A 17,426-nucleotide genomic window follows, 5' to 3' on the forward strand; every position below is an offset into this window, starting at 1 on the left:
ACAAACCCAAAACAATTAAGAAAATGGTAATAGGAACAAACATATCGATAATTACCTTAAATGTGAATGGATTAAATGCTCCAACCAAAAGATATAGGCTTGCTGAATGGATACAAAAACAAGACCCATATATATGCTGTCTACAAGAGACCCACTTCAGACCTAGGGACACATACAGACTGAAAGTGAGGGGATGGAAAAAGATATTTCATGTAAATTGAAATCAAAAGAAAGCTGGAGTAGAAATACTCATATCAGATAAAATATACTTTAACATAAAGAATGTTACAAAAGAGAAAGAAGGACACTTCACAAATATTAAGGGATCAATCCGAGAAGAAGATATAACAATTATAAATATATATGCACCTAACTTAGAAGCACCTCAATACATAAAGCAACTGTTAACAGCTATAAAAGAGGAAATCGACAGTGACACAATAATAGTGGGGGACTTTAACACCTCACTTACACCAATGGACAGATCATTCAGACAGAAAATTAGTACGGAAACACAAGCTTTAAATGACACAATAGACCAGATAGATATAATTGATATTTATAGGACATTCCATCTGAAAACAGCAGACTACACTTTCTTTTCAAGTGCACATGGAATATTCTGCAGGATAGATCACATCTTGGGTCACAAATCACACTTCAGTAAATTTAAGAAAACTGAAATCATATCAAACATCTTTTCTGACCACAACACTATGAGATTAGATATCAATTATAGGGAAAAAACCCGTAAAAAACACAAACACATGGAGGCTAAACAATACGTTACTAAATAACCGAGAGATCACTGAAGAAATCAAAGAGGAAATCAAAAAATACTTAGAGACAAATGACAATGAAAACACGATGATCCAAAACCTATGGGATTCATCAAAAGCAGTTCTAAGAGGGAAGTTTATAGCTATAAAAGCCTACCTCAAGAAACAAGAAAAATCTCAAATAAACAATTTAACGTTACACCTAAAGGAAGTAGAGAAAGAAGAACAAACAAAACCCAAAGTTAGCAGAAGGAAAGAAATTATAAAGAACAGAGCAGAAATAAATGAAATAGAAACAAAGAAAACAATAGCAAAGATCAATAAAACTAAAAGTTGATTCTTTGAGAAGATAAACAAAATTGATAAACCATTAGCCAGACTCATCAAGAAAAAGATGGAGAGGACTCATTCAATAAAATTAGAAATGAAAAAGGATAAGCTACAACTGACACTGCAGAAATACAAAGGATCATAAGAGACTACTACAAGCAACTCGATGCCAATAAAATGGACAACCTGAAAGAAATGGAAAAAATTCTTAGAAAGGTATAACCGTCGAAGACTGAACCAGGATGAAAAGGAAAATATGAACAGACCAATCACAAGTAATGAAATTGAAACTGTGATTAAAAATTTTCCAACAAACAGAGGTCTAGGACCAGATGGCTTCACAGGTGAATTCTATCAAACATTTAGAAAAGAGCTAACACCCATCTTTCTCAAACTCTCAGAAAATTGCAGAGGAAGGAACACTCCCAAATTCATTCTACAAGGCCACTGTCACCCTGAAAACAAAACCAGAAAGAAATACTACAAAAAAAGAAAATTACAGACCAATATCAATGATGAATATAGATGCAAAATTCCTCAACAAAATACTAGCAAACAGAATCCAGCAACACATTAAAAGGATCATATACCATGATCAAGCGGGATTTATCCCAGGAATGCAAGGATTCTTCAATATACGCAAATCAATCAATATGATACACCATATTAACAAACTGAAGAATAAAAACCATATGACCATCTCAATAGATGCAGAAAAAGCTTTTGACAAAATTCAACACCAATTTATAGTAAAAACTCTCCAGAAAATAGGCATAGATGGAACCTACCTCAACATAATAAAGGCCATATATGACAAACCCACAGCAAACATAATTCTCAATGGTGAAAAACTGAAAACATTTCCTCTAAGATCAGGAACAAGACAAGGATGCCCACTCTCACCACTGTTATTTAACATAGTTTGGGAAGTCCTGACAATCAGAGAAGAAAAAGAAATAAAAGGAATACAAACTGGAAAAGAAGTAATACTGTCACTGTTTGCAGATGACATGATACTATATAGAGAGAATCCTAAAGATGCCACCAGAAAACTACTAGAGCTAATCAATGAATTTGGTAAAGTTGCAGGATACAAAATCAATGCACAGAAATGCTTGCAATCCTTGCATCTGAAATATCAGAAAGATAAATTAAGGAAACACTCCCATTCACCATTGCAACAACAAGAATAAAATACCTAGGAATAAACCTACCTAAGGTTGTAAAAGAACTGTACTTAGAAAACTATAAGACCCTGATGAAAGAAATCAAAGGTGACACAAACAGATGGAGAGATATACCATGTTCTTGGATTGGAAGAATCATTATTGTGAAAATGACTATAGTACCCAAAGCAATCTACAGATTCAGTGTAACCCTTATCAAATTATCAGTGACATTTTTTACAGAACTAGAAGAAGAAGTCTTAAAGTCTGTATGAAGACACAAACAACCCTGAATAGCCAAAGCAGTTGAGGGAAAAAAACAGAGGTGGAGGAATCAGACTCCCTGACTTCAGACTATACTACAAAGCTACAATAATCAAGACAATATGGTACTGCCTCAAAAACAGAAACATAGATCAATGGAACAGGATAGAAACCCCAGAGATACACCCACGCACCTATGGTCAACTAATCTATGACAAACGAGGCAAGGATATACAGTGGAGAAAAGACAGTCTCTTCAATAAGTGGTGCCGGGAAAACTGGACAGCTACATGTAAAAGAATGAAATTAGAACACTCCCTAACACGATACACAAAAATGAACTCAAAATGGATTAAAGACCTAAATATAAGACTGGATACTATAAAACTCTTAAGAGAAAAAATAGGAGAACATTCTTTGAAATAAATCACAGTAAGATCTTTTTTGACCCGCCTCCTAGAGAAATGGAAATAAAAACAAAAATAAACAAATGGGAGCTAATGAAACTTAAAAGCTTTTGCACAGCAAAGGAAACTACAAAGAAGACGAAAAGACAACTCTCAGAATGGGAAAAAATATTTACAAATGAATCAACAGACAAAGGACTAATCTCCACAATGTATAAACAGCTTATGTAACTCAATATTAAAAAAACAAAAAAAAATCAAAAAATGGGCAGAAGACTTAGACATTTCTCCAAAGAAGACATACAGATGGCCAAGAAGCACATGAAAAGCTGCTCAACATCACTGATTATTAAAGAAATGCAAATCAAAACTACAATGAGGCATCACCTCACACCGGTTAGAATGGGCATAATCAGAAAATCTACAAACAACAAATGCTGAAGAGGGTGTGGAGAAAATGGAGCCCTCTTGCACTGTTGGTGGGAACGTAAATTGATACAGACACTATGGAGAACAGTATGGAGCTTCCTTAGAAAACTAAAAATAGAATTATATATGATGCAGCAATCCCACTACTGGGCATATATCCAGAGAAAACCATAATTCAAAAAGACACACACCCCAATATTCATTGCAGCACTATTTACAGTAGTCAGGTAATGGAAGCAACCTAAATGCCCATCAACAGACGAATGGATAAAGAAGATGTGGTACATATATACAATGGAATATTACTCAGCCATAAAGAGGAAAGAAATTGGGTCATTTGTAGAGACATGGATGGATGTAGAGACTGTCATACAGAGTGAAGTAAGTCAGAAAAGAGAAGAACAAATATCATATATTAACGTATTTATATGTGGAATCTAGAAGAATGGTACAGATGAACCAGTTTGCAAGTCAGAAATAGAGACACAGATATAGAGAACAAACATATGGACACCAAGGGGGAAAAGTGGCAGGGGATGGTGGTGGTGGGATAAATTGGGAGATTAGGATTGACATATATACACTAATATGTATAAAACAGATAACTAATAAGAACCTGCTATATTAAAAAATAAATAAAATAAAATTCAAAAAACAAAAAAAGAAAGAAAACAAAGAGGCTGCTAACTTCAGAGGGAATGTATAGCATGTATTTGATTTTAGCAAGGAGAAGGAAAACAAAACAAAACTAGGTTTTCAAATGACTACATTTTCTCTAAGCTTTACTAGGTATGGAATTCTCTTTAAGTAACTCTTCTAAGAAAACATTAAAAAAAATAATTTTTGTTCTCATACCTAATTCCAGCATGGAATTGCTCAAATCGCAGGCTTTTCTGGAACTTGCTAAGTATTGGCAAGTTTTATTTCTTCAAACCTTTTCAAACTGGCTGGATCATTCATTCAGAAGCAGCTAGACCCAGGATTCATCTTCACCACATTAAAACATTTGTCATCTTTCCGTCAATGTGCGGCAAGACACAGTTGTTATGGCTGTCCTGCCAGTTAAGCCCATTTAAGGTTTTCTAACTGAAGCTTCAGATAGTGGCATCTGTTCTTCATCATCTTAATCTGTGGTCATTTTCCTGAAAGGCCAATTCATCCTTCGACTGGAAATCAATATGCCTCTAACCTCATGTGGCCCAGATTTTATGAATAACATCCATGGTTTCATTCAGAAATGTTCCACCTTCCTTTGAATCTTGGAAAAATAGAGATCATTCTGTACTCTGCTTTCCAGATGGTTCTGTCTTCAGCCATCATTCAGTAATGAGCCAGAAGCCCTGTTTATTAGAAAAGTCCTGGGGAAACGCTCTCACTGGTGCACTGACAGGGATCATAGCTTTCTCATCAGATACCACTGCAAATGGAGATTCTGACAGGATAAGCAATGACAGGCATTTCCTGGGTTGCACAGACTTGAAAGATTTTCCATTAAAGAAAGATTTTGGTAATAAGTTGATCGAACATTTCTGATTCTGGTTTATGTTCAGGTTAGACTCATGGGATGCCACCCCCACTCATAGATTCTACAATCAGCATCACAGTATCTTTACTGCATGTTCATCCATCTATTTATTCTACTCTTCATCTATCAATTAATCTTAGTTTTTGATGCATTTCAAAGTAAATAGCAGACACGCATATATTTCTCCCTAAATACTTTAGCATGCTTACTTTAACTAAAGTTAAGCATTTGTTTACAGTACTTTTTCTTTCATGACATAATTTACAAACAAGGAAATTTGCAAATTTTACATGACTGTTTGATAAGTTTGGACAAATAAATATATCTATGTAACCCAAACCTCTATCAAGATGTAGAACTTTACCCTCACCCTAGAAGCTTCTCTCATGTCTCTTACCAGTTAATTTCCACCTCTGTCCCGTTTACAACAGTTCTGATTATTTTCCACAATATTTTTTTCCCACAACAGTAGTTTTGACTGTTCTATGATTTCATTAGAATGGAATCATACAATATGCATTCTCATGTAAGGTTTCTTTTATTCAATATAATGTTTTTTGAGATTCAGCTGTTATTGTATGTATCAATAGTTCATTCCTTTTTTATTTTTGAGTTACACTCTATTGTATAAATAAGTCACATTTTGTTGATTTATTCTCCTACTGATGGACACCTGGTCTATTTCCAATTTCTGGCTAAGATGAATAGAGCTGCTATAAATATTCGTGTTTTTTTTTTTTTTTTTTTTTTTGCGGTACGCGGGCCTCTCACCGCTGCGGCCTCTCCCGTTGCGGAGCACAGGCTCCGTATGCGCAGGCTCAGTGGCCATGGCTCACAGGCGCAGCTGCTCTGCGGCATGTGGGATCCTCCTGGACCGGGGCACAAACCCGTGTCCCCTGCATCGGGAGGTGGACTCTCAACCACTGCGCCACCAGGAAAGCCCCTATAAATATTCTTATACAAGTCTTTTTACAGATTAGTCTTTGCTATCTCTAGTAACATCTGAAAGTAAAATTTTTGGGGTCACAGATAGCTGTGTCTTTAGTTTTATACTAAACTTTCAGACCTCTTTTTTTCCAAAGTAATCGTACAGCAATGTAAGAGTGTAAGAAAATTTCAGTTGCTCCATGTCTTCACCAACACTTAATATTGTCAGTCTTTTTAATTTTGGCTCTTCTGGTAGCTCTATTCATTGTGACTTTAATTTACATTTCTTTCCTGACTAATAATGTCAAGCACTTTTGATATGTGCTAGTTGGTCATTCACATACATTATTAGTATAGTGTCTGTTCAAACGTTTTTCCCATTTTTAAAATTGGACTGCTTGTCCTTTTACTATAAAGTTGTATGGTTTCTTTATATTCTAAATGCCAACCTTGTGAATATTTTCTCTAGGCTAGCCTACTCATTTTTGTAGTGGCATCTTTTGTTGTATATCAGTTTTACATTTTGGTAAAATCTAAGTTATCTATCTTACATTATTGAGTCACTGCTTTCTGTGTTCTTTCTGAGAAACCATTGCTTAAAAGAAAGTAATAAATATGTTCTCCTGTTTTCCTTTTAAATTCTAATTAATTTTGGGTGTGGTATGAGAAAGCAGTCAAGACTTCTTTCCTGCATATGGAATCAGTAGTTCCAGCACTATTTGTTAAAAATCCACACTTTGCTCCATCGAATTTCTTTGGCACCTTTGTGGAAAATTGAATGTCTACGTAAATGTGGGTTTAGTTTGGAGCATTCTATTTTATTTTGTTGATCTATCTCTTTATAGTTTGGCCAATACCATACCGTTTTTATTACTGCACATTGTAGTAAGTCTTGAAATCAGATAATGTATACCCTATAATTTTGTTCTTTTTCAGGCTTTCTTTGAATATTCCAGGTCCATTGCAGTGCCATGTATATTTTATAACCAGCTTTTAAATGTCTACGAAAACCCTGACTGGGATTGTGTTGACTCTATAGATTAACTTGAAGAGAATTAATATCTTTATGATACTGAGTATTCTAATCTATGAACATGATATCTCTCCATTTATTTTGGTCTTCTTTTTATTCTTTCAGCAATATTGTGTTATTTTCAGTGATAACATTCTGCACGCCTTTTGTTAAATTTATTTCTAAAGGCTTTCTGTCATTTGATGTTACTGAAAATGATATGCTACTTTCATTTTCAATTATTTTATCTTGACATATAAAAAATAAAATTGATTTTTATTTTATTTATTTCTTTCTGTTTAAGACAGATAACATGGAAAAAACATTTATATGTTAATTACAAAAAGGACATAAAATTGTATATACAGTAGAATAAGAACTATGTAAACACACCAAAAATCTATGCACAGAAATGTCTAGAGGAGCACTAAACACCAAAAGATTAGCAGTGGTAACATTTGGGTGGCAAACTGATTCTTTTTAAAATTCCCATATTTTTCTTAATAAGCATTAATTATGATTGCAATGGGTCTTTTCTTAAGAAAAAAAAACAAATACCCCACTGGCTGGTGGTTGAGCAGTGCAGTGTCACTGTCGCATATACATCAGAGGCTTTGGCCCTGACTCTTGAGAGCGTGGTGCGCCCCCCACCCCCAGGAGAGCTTAGGCGCCTCTGGCTCCCACTGAGGGTGTCCTTGCAGCCCTGGTGTTCCTCAGCTTCTCTGACCCACAGACTATTTTCTCCCTTAATTCTGCCTTTTCCCACTACCACATCATCTTCGGTCACTTCCAGCTGCATCTTTCCCTCTCCTTCCCAACTCAGGAACCAGCTCTGCAGCCACAGGTCCCCATAAATAGAAGTGGTGCAGTGCATAATTTAAAAGGACATGGTGCCTCAGCTTGGACACACAGGAACTCAATACAAATCATTTTCCTGCCGATAGACAAGTCACGCGTGGTGGCTGCTCTGGGTACAGATGTTAATTATGCAGGCTTTCTTGTTAACCTACAGTTCCAAATACTTTCTCTGAACAGTTATTCCTACCATGAATTTTCTACCCTGGAAAGCCAGGGGTGGGCAGTAATAGCTCAGATCACTTGGTTTCTAAAAGTCTCTCCACTCTGAGAATGTAGAGCTATACAGTGTGTGGCACCTCAGAAGCTGCAGATTCTAGCCTATGTCTGGGAAAGATGTATGCCCCTCATTTTTAAGGTTAAGGAACAAGCCAAAAAGTAATTGCTAAAAGAGCAAAACAAAGCAGTAATTGCTAGCAATTCACAGCCTATTCCTGCTGCTGAACAGAGGCAGTAATGGCTTGCTTTCCCCACGAGCAGCTAGGTACTCTTGGGCAAGTCAAACATAACCTTGTTGAGCCTGTTTCTGGATCTGCAGGGAATGTGTTACTCGCTTAGACATTTGGGAACTTAGTGAAAAAACATGCCATTTGTCCTGCTCTTAGAAGGCCATTCAGGGGAAAAGGCAATGAGCTACCTGCAGCTCATCTCAACCCCAATCAGGAATCCTCCCTCTCCTAAGAGAAGGCAAGGAAAAGAAGTAAGAAAGCAGACATACCAGCTAAACAGGAGTGACCTATAATTGGCAAAGAAGCCTCAGACAAGCTGAAAATGCTCTGGTTCCAGCATCCTGTCCCCAAATGCTGGGAGCCAGACACAAAAGGCATGCAAAAATGACTGTCACACACATACAGGCGCAGACAGAGCATCATTGGGCAAAAAGGGAGCTAATACTGCAGAGAAGACCCCAAAGTGTGGCTTGAGGAACACAAGGGAGTCATTCCAAGACCTTCACTTAGCTGCCTTGGGGACAGCAAACACTCAAAAGCTTTGCTTTTGTTCAGTCTCCCAAAGGGAAAAAGGTAATAAGGAAGACTAACACTTGTGGCAAACACTATTAGCAAGGATGCAGTCTTTCTCCTGGGGCAGAGGACTCTATCTCCTTCAGCTGAACTCTGATACTTAAAAAAATATATATATACACACACACACATGCATACATACATGTATGTATGTATGCACACACATATGTATATATGTATGCACATACATGATATATTTAAATGAAGGTGTACACACACTGTGCTAAAATACGAACAACAGAAATCCCAAGTCATATATAAAAAGGCTAAATATAACATATAACACAAGCCTAGAGCCAGCCCTTGGTTGGGAGCTGGGGAAGGGATGATATTATCTGGTGACTATGTACACAACTTGTGGTGGACAGGGAAGGCACCAGTATAGACTCACTCCACAATACTGGCCTACAGGAAAGCGTGATGTAGGTCATATACCAAAATAGTTGTCCACCTTGCTTTTGTGTACAACCAAACTTGGCAGGCACCCAGAGGACTGTGGGTTTGTTTTGATGACAGGGCACGACATCAAGCTGCTGTTAAACCTCCCAGCCCTAGGAACTCACCTGCTACCCTTCCTCCCTCCCTTTCAGACTCTTGGCCCTTTTTCCAACCCAACACCCAGAGCCTGAGGCACACCCAGATCACCCACCCTCACATGACTAACTTGCAAGCCTTCCTGGAAAGCAAGGTCCTTCTGTTATCTGTCCCTTTCTGATCCTAAGATATATGGAGACATTTCTGTAAATGTTTGGCACCTAAGTAACATGATGGTTGTGGATAATGCCACAATGACACAGGGAGACCCAGTAACAAGACATGCAGGGTGAGGGAAAGGGGCACTGAGCTGCCCTAGCATCTCAAAACCAGAACTGCGGCTTCCTATGCATTTATGTGGGTGGGAGAAGGGATGTGCAGAATTAACTTCATCGACTCCTCAGCAGCAAATACATTCAAAATTGAAGGTGTCTTGAGGGCCCCACTATACCCTAGTCACTCCTCTGGTCACTCCTCTGGAGGAGCTCGGTGCAGTGACAGCTGGAAAATCTGAGTCCCGATTGAATCTGCCACATCAAGAGTCCTTTTTTTTTTTTTTTTTTTTTTTTGCGGTATGCGGGCCTCTTACTGCTGTGGCCTCTCCCGTTGCGGAGCACAGGCTCCGGACGCGCAGGCTCAGCGGCCATGGCTCATGGGCCCAGCTGCTCCGCGGCATGTGGGATCTTCCCGGACCGGGGCACGAACCTGTGTCCCCTGCATCGGCAGGCGGACTCTCAACCACTGCGCCACCAGGGAAGCCCCAAGAGTCCTTTTGAAGAAGCTTGGCAAAGTAATTTTTTCTTTTGAGCAAATGTGCAGCACATCCTTGGGAAGGCCATGTGGAAGGATGCTCTCCAGCCCAGTCAAATGATCCAATCTCACTATTATCTTAGTTCCCTCTGAGTTTTTTTCCTATCGGCCACCCTCACTGTACAGAAAACAGCCAAGCACCGTGAAGGTCAGTCATCGATGGTGGGCAACCAGAAGGCCATGTTGGAACAAGCACTGGCAAAAGTCATGAACTTGGGGTTGACCTGCAAACAGGTGATGGGGCCTGTGTGTTTGCCATCCAACACAGCTACTTTTATACCACTGTCTCCATTCCAGACATGAATCTTACCATCCTCTGTACCAATCATAATAAACTGCGAGTCTGGAGTAATCGAGGCCTTCAGTGTGACGGCTTTGCTGCTGGCATAACCCCCAAACGTATGCATCACCACTCGTTTGACTGCATCGATCAAATGGATGAAGCTGCCATTGGTGGAGATGAGGATGAGTTTGCCATCATTGCTGAACTTAACTCCTGTCCACTCGCAAGTCCGATCATACTGCGTCTTAAATGTCACAAATGGCCCCTTATGGGAAGAGCAAAGATCATAAAGTTTGACCATTTCAGAATTGACACATGCAGTAAAAATTAATCCTTCTGGATCAAAAGAACAAACTGGCTTGCCCTGTAGATGCCTGAGACCCTGGCAGTTAGGAGACTGGAGATCCCAGAGCCGAATGGTCTTATGTAGAGACCCAGAAATGAAAGTGTCATCCACAGGTGACATGGACAAGGCCACCACCCTTTTGCTATGTCCAGGAAAGTATCTGATGTATTTGTTGTCATGCAAGGACAGGTAACTGATAGTATCGTCTGTTTTGTTAGGGCTGTAAACAACTGTGTTTGCTGCATGAGAGTATCTGATGAGGTCCACGCCATATTTCTTACTGTACAGGGTTCTCTTTGGTTTGCCCTCCTGGCAGTCACAGAGCACGATGGAGTCGTCGTCGCTGCTCGAGATGACCGTCTCGCTGTTGGGGCTGAAGTCAAAGCAGTTAATCTTGTCCGAGTTCTCGCGGAACACCTTGGTGACATGGAAGTTCCGCAGCACGCTGTCGCTCAGCTTCATGGCGGCGAATGCTGGAGATGGTGGCGGCTAAAATGGATTTTTATAATTTAATCTTTGTTCTATGACCTTTCTATTTTTTAAAATTAATATTTATTTATTTATGGCTGCACTTGGTCTTAGTTGCAGTGTGCGGGATCTTCACTGCAGTATGTGGGATCTTTCACTGCGGGGTGCAGGGTTCTTTGTTGGGGAGCATGGGCTTCTCTCTAGTTGTGGCACGTGGGCTCTCTAGTTGTGGCTTGTGTGCTCAGTAGTTGTGGTGTGTGGGCTTAGTTGCTCTGCGGCATGTGGGAATCTTAGTTCCCCGACCAGGGATCGAACCTGCCTCCCCTGCATTGGAAAGCAGATTCTTAACCACTGGGGGAAGTCCCTATTCTATGACCTTTCTAAAGCCATTTACTAGTTGTAGAAATTATTTTGTAGGTTCCTTAGGATTTTCTGTATGCCCAATGATGTCTGAAAATAACATCAGTTTTGTTTCTTCTTTTCCAGTCTACATGCCTGATATCTCTTATTCTTCTATTACAATTTTAGAATTACATTTCAAAAAATAGTGAGTGATGATGGAAGTGGACATCCTGATCTTAGGGGTAAAGAATTAACTTTACGATTATGTGTAATGTTAGTTGTACAGTTTTTGTACTTGTCCTTCATTAGATTGAGGAGTTTCTTTTCTTTTTTTTTTTTTGTGATACGCGGGCCCCTCACTGTTGTGGCCTCTCCCATTGGGGAGCACAGGCTCCGGACGCGCAGGCTCAGCGGACATGGCTCACGGGCCCAGCCGCTCCGCGGCATGTGGGATCTTCCCAGACCGGGGCACGACCCCATGTTCCCTGCATTAGTAGGCGAACTCTCAACCGCTGCGCCACCAGGGAAACCAGAGGAGCTTCTTTTTAACACTTGTTTGCTGAGAGCTTTTTTCATGAGTAGCTGCTGAACTCGCTAGCTAATTTTTCTGCAACTATTGAATTGATGATTTTACTCCTTTATTGTGTTAATATGGTGAACTCCACTGATTGATTTTCAGAGATTCAACCAATGTTGCATTTGTGGGATAAACCCCGCTAGGACCTGATGTGTTATTCCTTTTATATATTACTGGATTTACTTGTGAAATAGTTTGTTAAGAAATTTTGTGTCTAAATGTAAAATAGATAGCTAGTGGGAAGCAGCCGCATAGCACAGGGAGATCAGCTCGGTGCTTTGTGACCACCTAGAGGGGTGGGATAGGGAGGGTGGGAGAGGCAAGAGGGAGGATATATGGGGATATATGTATATGTACAGCTGATTCACTTTGTTATACAGCAGAAACCAACACACCATTGTAAAACAATTATACTCCAATAAAGATGTTAAAAAAAAGGAAAAGAAATTTTGTGTCTATATTAAGAAAGTATATTGTCCTGTAATTTTCTTCCTTCACCTTTTTGGTAATATATTCTTAAGTTGTAATAAGATTTTACTAGCAGATTTATTCCCTCAGCAGATGTCCTCTGGAGGATCAATAGTCAGAATTATATCCTATGTTCACACCATATCAACTAGTGACAAAGGGATGGTTTCCTAAGCTTGATTTAGACTATTAAGGATACACTTCTGAGAGAGGGGCTGCTACTAAAGCTATGTGGAGAGGGTGACTCCCCAATCAAAATCACAAGTTGTTTTGGAGAGGGAAAAGGAACAGCTCTTACAATACATCCACAAAAGATATTATTACTATCATCCCCTTTGACAGAAGGGGAAAAAATAGTTTAAGAAGTTAAATAGCCAAAGTACACAGCCAGCAAGTAGAAGACCCAAAATTATGGAATAATGAAAACAGTATGACTACAGGTGTCAAGAAACTTGTTATAACCTAGTCACATCATGAAGTAACTCTGGGACCTGTAACTATTCAGCAAAACTCTCAGGAGCTGTCTCCCCATCTCAAAATTAAGCTCTAAAATAAGTTCTATGAATCACAAATTTCACTCTCAAAGACAGATTTCCATGGCACGTGTCCCCAAATTTTATTGAATTGATTAATGAACCATTTGTGACCTGAAATATCAGGAACTAATTGTCACTATCAATTCTGTTGGAAAATAAAGCAACTAGAATGTTGGTTTTGTGTAAGAAACTTGGAACAAGAAGAACTGAAGTTTGGAAACTGAGTTTACATGATATTCCATCTTCATTTTCTTTTTTAAAGATCTTATGATTTACATAGTTTTAAATTTTCTACTACCTTGTAATTAAATACATGTAAAGAATTAAAGCAACAAAAGACTTAAAGTTATGAAGGAGACATGATGGTAGTGAAAAAACTTAAGCATCACATAGTTTGAATCTTGCTTCTGCCTCTTCCTAAAAGAGTAAGGACAAGTCACTTAACTTACTGACTCTCAGATTCTTCATTAGAAGAGGTGTGAGAAAGTCTGGTGAAGGTTAGAAAAGCTATTTCTCAAAGTTATATGAAAATGATGAGATAATATATGTAAAATTAATAGCAAAATATATGTACATAGAAGGTGCTCAATAATTGTTTGTCCCTCTCCCAATATTACTTACGAATGATGATTATAAATGTGCTTCCTTCTGAAGTGGATATTCCTAAGCTAGTCTGGATAACTTAGAATGTGTGAGGCTTTGATTACTGTATATTTTGATGAAAACTGAGACTCCTCTCCAAGCCTTAAATTAATCCAGACATAAGAGAGGGGTTAAGGGAGGGAGCTGTAGCAATAGGAATTGCATCTTTATGATTTTCTGTGGTGTGCCTTCCTCCCAGTCCCTTCTGATCCAGGTACTTGAGAACTTCTTCCTTAATGAGGTTTTTCATCTTCTACACAGCTATAATTTTACTCGCAGGAAGATTTACATAGATGTGAAAGAAAAATTCTACCTGAAAGCTTAAGGTCCCAGGTAATAGAGCAAACCTTAACCCTACACGTGGTAACTGAATTTAGGAATTTGGGAAGGCTTATTAATACCCTCCCTAATTCTTCTTCATCCACTGATTTATGCTTGAATTCTCTGTTTCATTCTTAATAACTCTTTTTTTTTTTTTTTGCAGTACGCAGGCCTCTCACTGTCGTGGCCTCTCCCGTTGTGGAGCACAGGCTCCGGATGCGCAGGCTCAGCGGCCATGGCTCACGGGTCCAGCCGCTCCGCGTCATGTGGGATCTTCCCGGACCGGGACACGAACCCGTGTCCCCTGCATCGGGAGGCGGACTCTCAACCACTGCGCCACCAGGGAAGCCCTCTGTTTCATTCTTAATAACTCTTAAATTACATATGTAAAATCTCTGCAGTAACAGTTGAAGAGGTTAACCAGAATTTTGCAATTACCCATGAAACGAGGGGCTACAAGTAGATTTTAAAGAGGATTAAAGGAAAGCTTTAGAACACTGAAGGGGGTAGAGTGTGGGAACCAAAGACAAATTTCATCAGGAGTTTTGTCCAGGACTAATCCTTATATGTAACCCATCACAGCAGTTTACACGTTTTCTATTCCTCTGGTAGCCAGTAGTTGAATTGGATTCTTTGCTTCTTTGTTCAGGAGAATAGCTACCAACCAATACACGTTCCTAGCTCATCTTTCATTACTCTCCTATAGAAACCAAGGTGACTTCCTTGCTAGTCTCAAAATATGCTTTATACTTTCTTACTTCTACATGATTGCTCAGAGTATGTCCTACCCAGAAAGCCCTCACTATCCACTGAAATCTTGCTCATTGGTCAGTGCCATTTTCAAATACTCCCTTCTTTGTTCATCTCTCTGTGTCACTAAACATATGTTACCTAGGATGGCAGATATTTTGTTAACAGCTCTATTAAATCATAAGGTACTTTATCTCAGAGAGTAACAATTAGCTATCTTTGTAGTACCCTCCACGACAACTTTCACATTATAGGCACTTCATTTTTAATCTATTTGTTTAGTTTTTATTCTATTTGTAAAATATAGAATAAATTTGTAGCATAAATTAACAAATGGAGTAATTCTGTGCCTTGAAAAATCACTGACCTGAAAAAACTGAAAATTTCCTAAATCCCTTCTAGTACCATCACCAAATGGTATGTATATGATTTGGGGGGAATAGCTCACTTTTGACATTTTGTGTTTGAGTTGTTGCTGTTATTATATTTTAGAGATATCATGGAAAATAATAAATGAAGGACACTATTCTAGATAGGAAACAAGAAGTCTGAGCATTGGGCACTAAAATATATGATGGCCAGTAATTTATTTCATTAACTTTCTCAGAGAGCTAAATTGCTAATCTTGGTTACTTGCTATGACTGATGTTTGTTGGTTTTACTGTAGCAACTTTTCCATCTGTTGATGGCCAGTAGTTAAATTGGATTCTTCTTTCTTTGCCAAAAGAGTGGATGACTTAATAAAAGTGTGGTGTTTCTATATAAAATTAATAATATCTCTCTTTTTTTTGGTATGTCATTTGCTCCAACCAAGAAGACTCATAGTTAATGTTGCCTGTCCTTCACTGAAAATTAATTCAAAAAAGATCCACCCTAAATGGAAGAGCCACTCTGTCAAAAGACGAGAGATGACCATGGATCAGAAGACTGTTTGTAGTTCAATGGTTTTGAGGTTAATAAAAAGACATGTTATTCCTGAGTCCTGTCGAAGTCTAAAGACATTGCCAATGCACTAAATTGGAGACAGTCTGATAAAATAATTATGAACAAAATATCACTGGGAGACTATCAATTTTTTAAAAAAATTTAATACAAATACGTGGTAATTTTCAATTTTCACTCCCTTTGGAGCATATATATCCTGACACTTTAAAATTTCAAGTGACTTAGGCTTTACATTTAAAAAAATAGATTCCTTTCTGTTATGTCTCTGATGTAGTTATTTCTCACCCACAGAACCTAGAATTCGATGATTCTCAGGAGCTAGGAATAAAATAATTGTTAAAGATTCTACCAAGGTCCAAAATTGTTCTTGAATTAAAGGGATGCTAAGCCTAACTAAAGTGAAGGAGAATTTCCATCCAATAAATTTCAGAAGTGTAGGGCTTATAATTTACCCCTCTGCAATTGACAGTTCTTTGAGACTGTGTGAACCCCCAAAAAGAAGGCTGGAAAAAGCCAAATTAAAGGGCAGACATCTTAGGTCACTCCAAGAATCCGAAATGAAACTGCCTTCTGCAGCTCCACCCAACAAATAGAGATTTTCCAGTTACAAAATTTCCATCAAAATCCTAACCTACACATTTTGTATTTCAGTTCTTCCTCTTGTACAGGCTTAGATTTCCCTCAGATCTGTGATTCTGTCTTTATTTCAGAAACTCAGGGTTCCTTACTTTCTGAAGACTGATTTAATGATTTACGAATGATCTTCTTTTGCCAGGGTGTCAACAAATTGTCCAAGACTGTGTTCCTGAAATAGCTGAAATCATTTTCAGGCCAAACTCCATAGACATTACATTTTATTATCCTAGAAAGAACCGCAAGACATTAGTCATTGCTAGTTGCATTCCTATGTTATGAAAGACTTTTATTACTTCTGTTTCTATATTTACAAGAGCGCCCCAGTTTTCCCAACATTATTTAGAATAACAAATCAGCATGCTCCTATACTATCATCCATTCTGTACCCAAAAGACTCTGATTAGTAAGGTAGATGTTTCAGAAGTGCCTAGTTCTGAGTCAGCTGAGGCTTCATGCATTCATTACCTTGCGCTTGTGGTCGTGGCCAGGACAAAATATTTTAGTTCCTTAATCTCAGAGGCTTGTGACTCTGGGAATCCACCAGCAATGACCCTCGGCTCAATCTTCTATAAGTAATCATTCTTGTGAACAATCTCCTTCCATTTCATTATAGTCTTCTTGGAAGGTCCTCAAAAATACAGTCAAGCCTGTAGTAAAAAACATATATATCACTTTACTCATCTGAAATGAAGACTCAGTAAAAGTATATGCTCTTTTCTGCTCTGCCTTTTCACACTTGCATTTATACTGTGATCATTTTTATTATCCTTATACTTTTAAAATATGAGTTGAGTAGTACGTAATATTTTAAAACATGGCTATAGAACAATTAAACATTCTATTTAGTATTATAGGGCTTAAATATTTTTTAACATAGAATTACACTATGTATCTTCTTTTTTAAAAAAAATTGGGGTATAGTTGCTTTACAATGTTGTGTTAGTTTCTGCTGTACAACAAAGTGAATCAGCTATAAGTATACAAATATCCCCTCCCTCTTGGACCTCCCTCCTACCAAACCACATCCCACCCATCTAGGTTGCCACATAGCA

At 38.3% G+C, this 17,426-nt stretch overlaps 1 pseudogene; it reads right to left on the reverse strand.

Moving 5' to 3' along the window:
* Window positions 1–10,209: 10,209 nt before the first annotated feature.
* LOC115839083 (WD repeat-containing protein 82 pseudogene) lies at window positions 10,210–11,151 on the reverse strand (annotated as a pseudogene).
* Window positions 11,152–17,426: the final 6,275 nt, after the last annotated feature.

The sequence above is a fragment of the Globicephala melas genome, chromosome 10, assembly GCF_963455315.2.
Source record: "Globicephala melas chromosome 10, mGloMel1.2, whole genome shotgun sequence".
In the NCBI taxonomy this organism is placed as follows: Eukaryota; Metazoa; Chordata; class Mammalia; order Artiodactyla; family Delphinidae; genus Globicephala; species Globicephala melas.